This window comes from Hipposideros armiger, unplaced genomic scaffold (genome assembly GCF_001890085.2).
Source record: "Hipposideros armiger isolate ML-2016 unplaced genomic scaffold, ASM189008v1 scaffold_2, whole genome shotgun sequence".
NCBI lineage: Eukaryota > Metazoa > Chordata > Mammalia > Chiroptera > Hipposideridae > Hipposideros > Hipposideros armiger.
Window position 1 is genome coordinate 3,412,109 of NW_017731352.1, and position 13,289 is coordinate 3,425,397.

At 36.6% G+C, this 13,289-nt stretch overlaps 1 long non-coding RNA gene across 1 annotated transcript in view; it reads right to left on the minus strand.

Annotated features, from left to right (window-relative positions):
* Nucleotides 1–233: 233 nt before the first annotated feature.
* The window catches only part of LOC109379272 (uncharacterized), a 97,417-nt gene continuing 84,361 nt past the window's right edge, over nucleotides 234–13,289 (minus strand). The window contains exon 4 of the long non-coding RNA XR_002123166.1: nucleotides 234–825. This is a non-coding gene — a long non-coding RNA (uncharacterized LOC109379272). The remainder of the gene's footprint in view (nucleotides 826–13,289) is intronic.

Below are 13,289 nucleotides of genomic sequence, written 5' to 3' on the forward strand. Positions count from 1 at the left end.
TCCTAAGGGAGACTCCCAGATTAGCCCTTCCCTGCAGGGTCTCATACTTTGCAGCGGTTCTCAATCTGTGGGTTGCGACCCCTTTGGGGGTCGAACGACTCTTTCACAGGGGTCGCCTAAGACCATCGGAAAGCAAAAAGATATTTACATTATGATTCATAACAGTAGCAAAATTACAGTTATAGAGTAGCAACGAAAATAATTTTATGGTTGGGGGTCACCACAACATTAGGAACTGTATTAAGGGGTCACGGCATTAGGAAGGTTGAGAACCGCTGCCTAGACTGTCAACAGGACATGTCTCTTTAATGCTTAGCAGCAAGTAGAGTACCTGGCCAAATAGTAGATCTTTGTTGAGTGAAGGAGTACCCATTTATTGTGTATCCACTACAGCCTACTATATGCCAAGCAATGTGTTGGGCACTATGGGGACACAGCTGAGTAAGATGGGGTGTCTACTTTCCAGGGATTGGACTTGCAAAAAAACCTGCTACCACAGAGCCTAGGGGCTTTGAAGGGAGGTGGGTACCAGGTGCCTTGGGAGGAGGGAGGAACAAGTTACAATAGTAACTGTCAGAAAACATGAAAACAAGCATTTTCACTTGGCACATGGCAGGCTCTGAACTAAAACCTATACAACATTATCTCCCTCATTCAATCCTCATGACAACCGATGTAGTGGTTAAGGATCTTGCCTAAGGCCACAGTCGGTATTTCAATCCAGTGTGTCTAGGTCTTCTGGCTCCAAAGTAGAAAGCTACACATAGATACACAACAGCTGACACAATGAGTTCCTGTGAATACGTCCAGCCACTTCACCATGCCCTGTTAGCAATTTAAAAGGGGCCCAAAATAACCAAGTTAAAAATTGATTTAAAATTTTAAAATGTTGAGTATGTAACTCATTTACATGTTCCTCCCCATGGTTCCCCTCCCCCCCAATAGAAAATGCATTCTTGCAGTTCAAACATTTAAAAAAATAAGCAGGTTCAGTTAAATTTTCCTACTCCTGTCTCCCATTGGCTCACACCCAGACTACCAAAGGTAATTCCTGTTATAAGTACTTTGTGCATTTTTCCAGAATTTCTTTATGAATATGCAAATAAAAATATATGTTCTTATTTTGCCTCCTTTTCCCCCCACAAAAGGTAGCAGAATACCAATACCATATCCACTGTTCTGCACATTGTTTTTTTGTTTTTAGCTGAGCCATCCTGCCACCTGTTGGCAGCTCAGTGGCTGCTCAGCTTGGGCCAGGAATCAAACTGCTGTTGTTCAGAGCTCACACTCTTGAGCGAACTCTTAACCAACTGAGCCACTCGGCCGGCCCTGCACATTGTTTTTTTCAGTTAATGATTTTGAAGATCTTTCTGTATCATTAGCTCATCATTCTTTTTTGGCAGCACAGTATTCCATTTCATAGATATATTACAATTTATTTAACCAGCTCCTTATTGATAGACATTTGGATTGTTTCCATTTTTTTGCTATTACAAACAATGCTGCAATGAATAATCTTGTACACAGGTCAATTAACACGTGTGCAAGTATATCTGAAGGATAAATTCCTAGGAGTGGTATTGCTGGGTCAAAGGGTATATATATTTGTATTGTAATTTTGATAGATATTGCCAAATTATCCTCTATAGGGATTAAATTCCCATCAGCAGTGAATGAGAGCACCTGTTTTCCCACAGCCTCTCAACACACAGTGTTAACAAACTTCTGGTTATTTGCCAATCTAAAGGCTGAAAAACAGCACCACAGCATTTTTCTCATTGTAAGTGAGGTTGAGCATTTGTTTTTATATGTTTAACACTTCATATTTCCGCCTCTCTGAACTATCTATTCACATTCTCTGTCCATTTTTCTCCTGTAGGTCTTTTTCTCTGCATTTGGTAGGAGCTTTTTCTATATAAGGAAGATTAACTTCTGCTTATGATGCTTATAAATTGTGGCCACTTTCCTATAATATTGTGTTAGAAGTGCGAGGCAATGCAACAAAACATGTATTAGATATGATATAAAAATATTCAAACAGAGAAGGCAAATTATCATTATTTGAACACGGTTATATAGCTAGATAACTTTAAAAATGGATTGAAATTAATATTGTGTTGTCAGAAAAGTCATGATAGTCATGATATATTTTTTCTATGTTCTTCGTTGCTAAAATGCATCATGACTTTTCCGACAACCCAATAGTTAATTGAATATCTCCAGATAAAGGAAATGGAAAAGAGTGCTAGGTCCAAGAAGAAGATATGAGATTATATACACACATTAAGACCATTTCTATTTATTAGGAATAAGAAAATATGATGAAAGAGAGGCTTTGTTCACAATAACTGCAAAAAATAAAAAGCACCTAGAAGTAATTTTGACAAGGAAAGGGTATGACTTATATGAAGAAGAATATAAAACTTTTTTGAAGTCCTCTAAAGTCTTCTATTTTTTTCATATAGCTCTTTTAATAAAAGAGGACTTGAATAAATGGAAACACAGACCAGGCTACTGGATGAGGAAATTACGTATTTGGAACAGGTCATTTATCAAGTTATTTTATTGGTTTAATGCCATTAAAACAACAGAAAATAATTTAAAATTTGAGAAAGTATTAAATTGATGTATAAAATTAAAAATCATGGATATACACATATACATAATTTAATTCTAAAAAGGAGAGTCATGAAGATAGATTCCACTCTGATGTTAACATATATTATAAAGCAACAATTATTTTAAAAGTGTGTTATACACTAGAAACTAATAAAAAGAAAAAAAAGTGTGGTTTAAGTGCAAATTAAACAGATGAATCAATAGACCAGATATATACCCAACTGTAAATAAAAAGACGATATATTATAACAAGAGGCAACCAACATAATTGGGGAAAAAATTATAATTCTAATAAGGACTAATGCTTATGTAATATATACTCTCTGACTGGCACTCCTAAATTCCTTATGTATGTCAATTTAATTAATCCTTGTTTCAATCCTATGAGATAGATACTACTTAACTGTTGAGGAAACTGAGGCACAAGGAGAGTAAGTAACTTGTTCAAGGTCATAAATACAGTTAGGAAGTGGTAAAGCAGGGCTTAAACCCAGGCAGCTTGGCTCCAGGGTATGTGATCTTAACCATTTGTAATTAGGATAACTAATTGCCAACTTGTAAAAAGCAAAAAAAGAATACAGGCAGGAAATACTGTACTGATGTATATTTGAAACTCCACTATAGAATGTCAAAAAGCCTCTCTCATGTAATTCCTTTGCTTTGCTTTCTACATTTCTGTATTGTTTGAAGTCTTTTACAATTATAAATCCTTTTCTAATTTAAAGAACAAAATAAATAGGATATTTTGAATTTTTAATCATCTGTGGTTATGCATAAAATTATTTCTTACCCTGGTTATTCAGTTGAAATAATATATTATCTATTCTTTCTTTTCATTCCTATTTCAGGCATTGATGACCTATCTTCATTAAAAATGCATTTATTAATCTCCTACTGTTCACCCTGAGTAAAAATGGACAAGGTAAGTCCTATATATTAGGATATTTGGGACAGTGTAGAAGTAGAGAAGGCATGTGAAAGTTATTAAAAACAGCAGGCTATTCAGCCAATAGAATTGAATAAAGGTTGTCAAGAAAAGAAAAATAGAATAAGCTAGTAAACTTAAACTATTATGTAGACTATGTATAAACTATTCTAGTAAACTTAAAGTCTATTTATCAGCAACATTCACTTATTTTTAATTTCTACACATATTCCTCACACACCCCTGCCACTCCTTTCTTCCCATAGAAATATGAAGAAAGTCATTTATAAAACTGAAATAGTAGCTCCAACCTTTCACTAACGTACTCATAGTTTTGTTAAGTACCTCAGGTGTGGGTTTGGACATGAGTTACAATCAGAAATGAAAAAGATACTCAGTACATTTATTTGGTTGTGGGATGGAATTTTTAATAAATGAGGAAATATTTAGAAACATCAAATTCATATTTTAAGTCTGTAAAAACATTATCTGACTACTAAAACATCCGATTACTCAGTAAATGATAAAAGACCCATTGAATAATAATGTCTTAACCTCCATCGCATCAGAGAGACAGAATGACCCAGCTTCTGAATCTGTTAGGTTTTGATCACAGTTAGTCCCTTTGAATAAAGCGTCATGTTGACAGACTCATCTCTTTCATTTTTACTTATATCAGAAAGCTTACAGGTTGATTCTTAACTGTGGGTTATTTTATTTATTTATTTATTTATTTATTTAAACTTTATTGGGGAACAGTTTGTTTTTCCAGGACTTAACTGTGGAATTCTTTAAAGCAAACTTTTATGAGAAAAAAATTAACAGAATACTAAATTGTTCATCAGGTTTATGCCTACTTTGAATGTTGTAACTCCTTACGTTAAGAGGAGGCGGGCAGAGGTAGCAGACAGAGCACTGGAGGTAGAATCAGAGAAAACGTGACCTAACTGTGCCCTCGGTCAGTGTAGGTCTTTTAAGTTGTCATGCCTGCGCCTTTCAGCCCCACATTTCTTATGTATGAATTATAAGGCTGTCTTACATCAGACTGCTTAGCAGGACAACTGAGCAGGTGTATGTGAAAGTAACTTCAAAAAGATAAAGTGTTCTACATTTGCCTCACATTATGTTTAAGGCCTTCTTGTCAATATTGTTGTCAAGATATATGACTGGGGTCAGCCGAGTGATGCATTGGTTAGGAATTGGCTTGGGACACCAGCTCTGAGCAGCAGGGCCCTGGTTCGGATCCCACATGAGGGTCAGTGACGCTGCAGCCTCTACAGCTAAGATGGTGAACAACAGCTCGACCTGGAGCTGGGCTGCCATGAGTCGCTGGCGGTTGTAGGCTGCAGTGGGGCTGGTCGGCAGCTGGCGTGCGCTTTCATGAGCCGCGGTGAGCGGCCGTCCAATGGCCGGTGAGCGACTGCCTCACCCAGCAAGAGCGCACTGATAATACCAACATGGGCCAGTGAAGCAACATCCTCCACAACTAGACTGAAGAACAAAAGGACAGCAACTTGTCTGTTTCCCTTCCCGGATTCCCCAATGCTGTTCCCCTCCCCCAATTCCCCAATAAAATCTTAAAAAAAAAAAAAGAAAAGATATATGACTGAGAAAGTTGCTTTGTGACCACCCTCTCCTGCCATTATCCTATCCAGATTCTGCTCTCTCTATCATGTGGTACTCACTGCTCCCTGAGAAATATTCTAGGCTTTCTCTCTCCTTATGTTTGGGCACAGTAAATAACTTTTTTTATCTTAAAACATTTACCCACTATTCTTCTAGAACATCATTCATGCCTGGTTTTCCTCCTATTTTAGTTTCCTTTTCTGGATCTTTCTCTTTTTCCAGATCTCTATTGGTATTTCCCAGCTTCTAAGACTTCTTTTCGGATTCTACACTCATTTCCTTGGTGATTTCATCAAAGTCACAGGCTGATGAATGATAGGCTCTACATGATCTCCCCCTGTATGTCCCTGATTTAATCTCTTGCTGCATTACTGGCTTACTCACTCATTTCTAGCTACAAAGGCCACCTCAGGGCCTTTGCACTTGTTGCTCTTCCTTCCACAGTTCTTCTCTTACTTCACTCAGGTCTCTTTTCAAATGTCATCTCTTTTATGAGTCCTTTCCCTGACCATCTTATCTAAAATGGCACACACCACCCCAGACCCTCTCTCATCCCTTATCCTTTTTGTCATTTATACATTCATTTCTTTACTTGTTTATTATCTCTTCCCACAGGAGAGCACAGACTTTTCTGTCTTGTTTACTACTACATTTCCAGAGCTATTGACTGGCACACAGTAAGCACTGTAAATGTGAAATGAATGTATAAATGAATGAATACTGCTTCCTATGACTGGAATGCTATTCATCTGCCTAATTCCAATTCATCCTTAAAAAGCAACATAAGTATCACCTCCCTTGAGTAGCGTTTCCTGATTGACCAAGCTGGTTTAGTTTCTCCAGCTCTGAGTGTTCATAATACCTTTTAGTTATGTTAAATCCATTAGAGCATTTTAGCTGTTTGTTTACTTGTCTGCTCTCCCACCTTACTGCTGTGTCTTTTGTTGTTCTAATTCAGGGGCATAGCAAATATCTTGCTGGCAATGGAATTGTGCTCAATAAACATTTTGAGAAGAATGATGAAATTGTGCTCAATAAATGTTTTGGGAAGGGTAATGACTGAATAAATGATGAATGAACAAACTTAGAACTTCAGTTGTTATTTTTGTTAAGCGCCAATTATCATGTAGGAATTCATAGTTTTTACTTCAGAACATATTTCTAAATGAAATTCTGTTCAGCTAAGCTGGAGACGCCTGAGTTAGATATTCAACTGAATGAAAAATAGACGGTGATATAAGAATGCAGATAATTTTGTATTTATTCATTCATTCAGTTCACTCATTCATTCACTCAAGAAATATTTACTAAGTGCCTTCTAATGTTAGGCAGTGTTCTAGGTACGAGAGATATAGTTATGGATAAGTCAAACTCCCTGCCCTCATAGGATTTTGTTGCCATTGCCAAAATACAACTATGTACCTTAATGGTTTGTTTTGTGCACAGCATACAGCTTGATTTAATTTAATTTTTCATTTGACTCAGACACACTTAGATCTCAAGTTTAGAATGTTTTTATTTAAACATTATTGACTAATTAATATAAAAAATATTTATATATTACATAGATACACATAGAGAGAGACAAAAAGAGAGACAGAAAATAAACATAATAAAATGTCAACAATTGGTGACTTTAGGTGAAAGGTGTATGGTTGTTCATTGTACTATTCTTGCAACTTTTCTGTACATTTGAAATTTTTTTTAATAAAAAAATAAAAGATAAAGTGCATGTTTATTTGTATTTTAATCATTAATTTTTTAAGTTCTATAGATATTGCTAGATTATTGTTCAAAAAGACTGTAGTAACACACACACACACACACACACACACACACACACATACACACACACTATAAATTTGTTTCTGCAGTTTTCTTTCCAGCACAGGATGCTGTTTGATAGTTACTTTAATTTTTATTTTCCATGGTTACTATTTTTGTGTATTTGTTGGCTACTTGGATTCCTCTTCTGTGGATTGCCCATTCATATTCTTTACCCCACTTACTCTCTTGGTTTGCTTGTCTTTCTCTTATCAATTCATAATATTAACTCTGTGTTGCAGATATTTTTAGCAGTCTTGATTTTGATTATGGCTTTTGTGCCTTGTCATTGTTTGTCTTTTGTGTATACATATATGACTATCTTTTCCTTTTGGAGTTTCTGACTTTCCCGAGTTGCTTAGGGCTTTCTGACTACAAGTTTATATACATTTTGTTTTGTACATTTTCTTCTAATTATATGTTGTAACTTTTTATATCTAAATCTTTAATCTATATGGAATATATTTTAGTATTTGGAATATAGGAGGTGGAGATCTAGTCTTACTTTCTAACAAATGTTAAATAAGCAGGCAAGACAGATAGAAAACTTATGTTAGCCCTAAAAATACAGAAAATTAGCTCTACCTGCTTCTTTCTCACAGCTGGGGAGACCCATTCTTGGGATTTTTCAAGACCCCTTCGGTGGGTCTTGATGCATTATTGAACTGAATCCAGAATCAACTGCATTTCTGACTCAGTTAGATCACATTATAAATGTAATACATGTCCACCATGATAAATATGGGAAATATAGAAATGTGCTCTGGAGATGATATCATGACTTTGACAGTAAATATGTGACACAGTGTCTTATCAAAGGACAGAATTGTGTTTATTTAACAAAACATTTTTTTCATTCTTAAAACTTGGATAGTGATAATATTTAAACTGTGTTCTAAGGATCCCAGGGGTATAATGAAAGCACCCCTGGGGTTTCTGTGGAGGGCATAAATCTGGCAGAGGGTAGATGACGCTCTAGCTCACCCACTCTAGATCCAACCAGGTAGGTCTGTATAAAATTTCATTTACATTTTTTGAAAAACCACAATCCACAAATAAAACCAATGCTCAAAATTGCAGTACATTTAATTTGTTTCAGGTTGATACTGTTTCTTACACTTAAAATGATAATGATAGGGGTGACCAATCAGCTCAGTTGGTCAGAGCATGGTGTTCATAACACCAAGGTTGCCGATATGGATCCCCGCATGGGCCGCTGTGAGCTGCGCCCTCCTTAATAGACTCAACTATGCCATTGTATTGTAGCATGAAAGCAATGTGTAACCAGTGACCATGGCTATTCCCCAATAAAAATTTTTTAAAAAATGATAATGATAATTTGGACACCCCATTGTCTGACCAAATTTTCCCTCCCACCCTGCCCTTTCCTCAGCTGCACCTCAGACCCAGGTTCTTTGACCTCTTCTCTCTCTTTCCCCCTTTGGGCTGAGTTCCTTCAGCCTTCATTCCTTCCTTCTCCACCTTGTAGTTCTTGGTCCTTTACCTTGGCCCCATGTTCCCTTGCCTTTCTGTGGTTCCACTTGCAAAGGGGTCCTCAGGACTGTCAGGCTAAAGCTAGTATTTACTATCATCCACAACAGCCTTTTTAAACCTCCACAAATCTCTGACCCTCCCACCTCACCCTTCAAGAATGACCTCATCTCCTTCTTTTAGGAAAACAGAAGGCTTTTAAAAGAAACTCCTCTGACTTCCTGCCTCCAAAATAACACCCCTCCTTTCCACCTATTAAGGCTATTTTTTCCACCTATGTTGTAGATCACACACACCACCCCCATTTTCTCACTCTGAATCTTGAATCTCTCTGGCTCACTAGTCTTTCAAACACCATCACTTATAACTCAACAATTTGATCCATTCTGCATGAAGGCTCCTGTCTGTCTATTTATATATAGGTACTTCTTGTGATGCTCCTGTGCCCATGGACCCAAGCGTTCTTCTCATTATCCTGGCTTCTTTTGGCAAGAACTTAAGTTTACTGAAGAAGCAGTGACAAACAGCTAGAAGAAATCTCTATGCATATACAGTTGACCCTTGAACAACACAGGTTTTAACTGCAAGAGTCCACTTATATGCTGATTTTTTTCAATAAATACAGTAAATATATTTTCTCTTTCTTATTATTTTCTTAATAACATTTTCTTTTCTCTAGCTTACTTTATTGTAGGAATACAGTATATAATACATATAACATACAAAATACGTGTTATTTGACTGTTTATATTATCAGTAATGCTTCTGGTAAACAGTAGGGCTATTAGTAGTTAAGTTTTTGATGAGTCAAAAGTTATATGTGGATTTTTTATTGCATAGGGTCAGTGTCCCTAATACCCACACTGTTCAAGTGTCAACTGTAGTCCTTTTCAAGCTTTTTTATCACCATGGAATTGGTGCTTTGGGTCATATTTGTGGAATGTAATTAAGAGAATGTTATTTTGAGAGTTTTTCACCTGGTGTTTTTGATTACACAGAGAAAGGTAGGGAGGGAAAAGGTGGACTTAACCAAGTTACTGAAAATAATATTGGAATAATTGTTAAGTATTATACCAGGATAACAATGAGCAGGATGACCCAACTTCTGGATCTGTCGATGAGTCCGATACATCTCTCTTGAAGTTAGTAGTTAGTAAGACAAGTTGGCAGGAATGAACAATTTTCAGAGACTCAAGGATCCAAATAACCAACTAAATGACTGGTCTCAGAAACTAAACTTGCTGTTATCTACATCTTACAGACAAAGAAGAGGTGACATAATCCACAATAAGAGACTTGATGTCCTTAATGCTTTTGACAAGGCATTCAGACTAGCACAGACAGCACAGGGTACCTGGCAATTTTTTAAATCTCTATTCCCAACTCCTCTATCTAAAATTTAAAAGATAAATGAAAATATTTGAGGCTTTTTTGGCTTTTACGTTCCCTAGTTTTCATTCCCCAGATGGCAGGTATCAGCAAACCATTCATATTTATTTGTTCAGCTTCTTCCATTTAAGTGCACTTTCAATTTCTTTTTGTAACTATCTCTTGACACCCTTGTATTTAGTAATGTCAAAAAGCAAGACACCTTGTTGATATTGAAATAGTTTCCTGCCAAGGGCCTTTGCCAAATTAAGATTTAATCTTATCCCCTTAGCTTCTATAGAAAGGTGATTATAAGAAATGTCCTTTCAAAGAAATATTTCCTGTATCTTTTGCAAAGTCAAATCAAAGACATCCATTTACTCATTCACTTAACAAATATTTATTGAATCCTCATTATATGCCAGGATACAAACATGAATGAAACCTAGTCCCTGCCCTGCAGGAGAACACAACCTAGGGAGATATAGACACATAAATAAATGATAATATAGTGTTAGAGTGCCTGTAATTAAAGGCATGAATAAAGTGCTATGGGAGAAAAAGGAGAGGGAGGGAGTAATTCAGCCTCAGGGTGAAGGAGGGCTTCTCAAAGGCAGGTGGTCTTCAGAAAGTTGGATACTGAAGATTGTGGAGAGCTACCCTAACCAAGATGGAAGGAGAGAAAGGCATTCCAGAAACAAGAGCCTGAATAAAAATGGGCAAGCATGAGCTAGCTTCATAAATCTGGAGAATAGTCACTAGGGTAGAAAAAAAGGCACTAGAAATTATCCAGATATGAGGCCAGAAATGTAGGTTAGGGGCCACTTTTAAAGAGACCTGAGGTATAAAGGATCACATTTATAGGCCCTGGAATCAGACTGCCCTGCATAACTAATTTACTATTGACTGACTAGCTATGAAACCTTAGGTGACTTAACATGCTAAGTCTTGTTTCCCCATCTATAAAAGAGAAATGCATTCATTCAACAGCCATTTATTGATCACCCACTATGGGCCAAACACATAATAATAAAAATGCCAGCGTAATAGGGTTGTTGTGAGGACAAGTTAATAAATGTAAAGCATTTTGAATGGGGCCTGACCCACAGTAAATGTTGACTTAATGTTCATTAAAACTATTAATTATTATAATGTTAAAATGTCTTCTTCCACAAAGGGTGTGCTTTTTATCCTGAAAACAACAGGGAGCTGTCTAAGATTTCTAGGATAAAAATTTGGATTTCATTTTAGAAAGATTATTGGCTGCAGAAAGGAACAGAGGGGAAGATTGGAGAGACACATTAGAGATGGGAAGAAAAATTAAACGGTAATTCTAATGGCCCAAGATTTAGGACTTTACATATGCCGGGGTGCACACACATTTTAAGAGATGTTACTTAAAATGTGTATACATTTTTTTGTATACATTTTAAAATGTGTATACATCACCACTCTGTATTGTGGTGATGGGATTGGAAACAAACGCAGAGATTTGAGAAATGTTCGGATGAGAGACTTTGATAATTGATATGGTAGCTGAGGTGGAAATGAGGAATCAAAGATGACCTTCACATTTCTGGTGTGGATGACAGGATTAATGATGTCCTTGGGTGAGACAGGTAATGTAAGAAACTGATATGATGTGGGTAGAGGCTGGAGTGGAAAATGATGACAGTGTCCAGCCTAGGACAATAGGAAAGGGATGTAGATTGGTAAGTGAGGATAATAACTTTAACTTTGTACATGTTGTCATTGTCAGTACATTTGAAACTCTTCATGGTGCCCAACCTCAGTTACATCCCCCTCTTTATCCCAATATAATCATTACCCGGATTTTTGTACTTATCATTGTCTTATTTTCCTTCAGTTTTATGACACACATATATGTATTCCTAACTCATGTTTTATTTTTTATTTTTTAAATTTTTTATTAAAATATAGCTAACATACACTATTAGTTTCAGGTGTAAAATAACTCAGGTTTTCATTGTGTGTTTTTCATATTTCATGTATTCTTCTCTGCCCTTTCTTTCCCCCAACATCAAGTTTTTGAGATTCATCCATGATAATATGTTACTATCGCTCCTTCATTTTCCCTGTTATATAATATTCCATCACATGAATATAAAACTACTTATCCATTTTACAATGCATAAGCATTTGGGTTGTTTTTCATTTTTTATTCTTATGAACAGTGATGCCATGAGTTTCCTTGTGCATGTCTATTGATATACAGAGCACGAGTTTCTCTAGGATTTGCAGCTATTATTTGAATTCCTAGGCAGTTGGGTATTTATGTTTGTCAGCTTTCTTCAGTAATGCCTAATTGTTTTCCAAAGTAATTGCACCAACTGAAATTCCACAAGCCGTATATAACATATCCTCACCAGCATGTGCTATTATATGATTACTTTGTACTTTTTGCCAATCTGAAGGTCATAAAGTGGTGTCTCATTGTGGTTTGAATTTAAGTTCCATGATTACTAATGGTTGTACATCTTTTCAAATGTTTATAACCATTCAAGATTTTCCTTCTATGAAATGCCACTTCATATCTTTTGCCTTACTTGGTTATATATCTTTTGGTTAGGTATTTTGTTTGATAAGTACTAGGCACGACGTGAAGGGTTTTCACATAGGTTATTTCATTAGTCCTCACAAGTTACTGACTTGAGTCTTTTATTTTGGAACAAGGGATTTATATATGTTAATAAGTCTTTGCTGCTGTATAAGATATCTATCTATAGATTTAAAGAAAAAGGAACATATTTGTAAGTTTCCTAACCTTTTAGCAGTGTTATACATCCAGATATACATCCAGATATACAAACATATTTATTTTAGGAATAACCTTAATTCTGGCTTTATTTCACAACAACTATCTGAAAACAGCATTAGTTTTATCAGTTTAAGAGTTAGTTATTTTTCATCAAAAATAGCTTGCATTCGAGGGGTAGCCGGGTGGCTCAGTTGGTTAGAGCGCGAGTTCTGAACAACAGGGTTGCCGGTTTGATTCCCACCTGGGCCAGTGAGCAGTGCCCTCTGCAACTAGATTGAAAATGGCAACTTGAGCTGAGCTGCTGCTGAGCTGCCGGTGGGCAGCCAGATTGCTCAGTTGGTTAGAACACATGCCCTTAACAAGAAGGTTGCGGGTTTGACTCCTGCATGGGATGGTGGGCTGTGCCCCCTGCAACTAGATTGAAAATGACGACTGGACTTGGTGCTGAGCTGTGCCCTCCACAACTAAGACTGAAGGACAACAAAGTGACTTGGAGTTGATGGCTCCTGAGAAAAACACACTGTTCCCCAATAAAGTTTAAAAATATATATATTAAAAAGAAAAATAGGGCCGGCTGAGTGGCTCAGTTGGTTAAGAGCTCGCTCAAGAGTTTGAGCTCTGAGCAACAGTGGTTCGAGTCAGCCCGAGCTGAGCAGC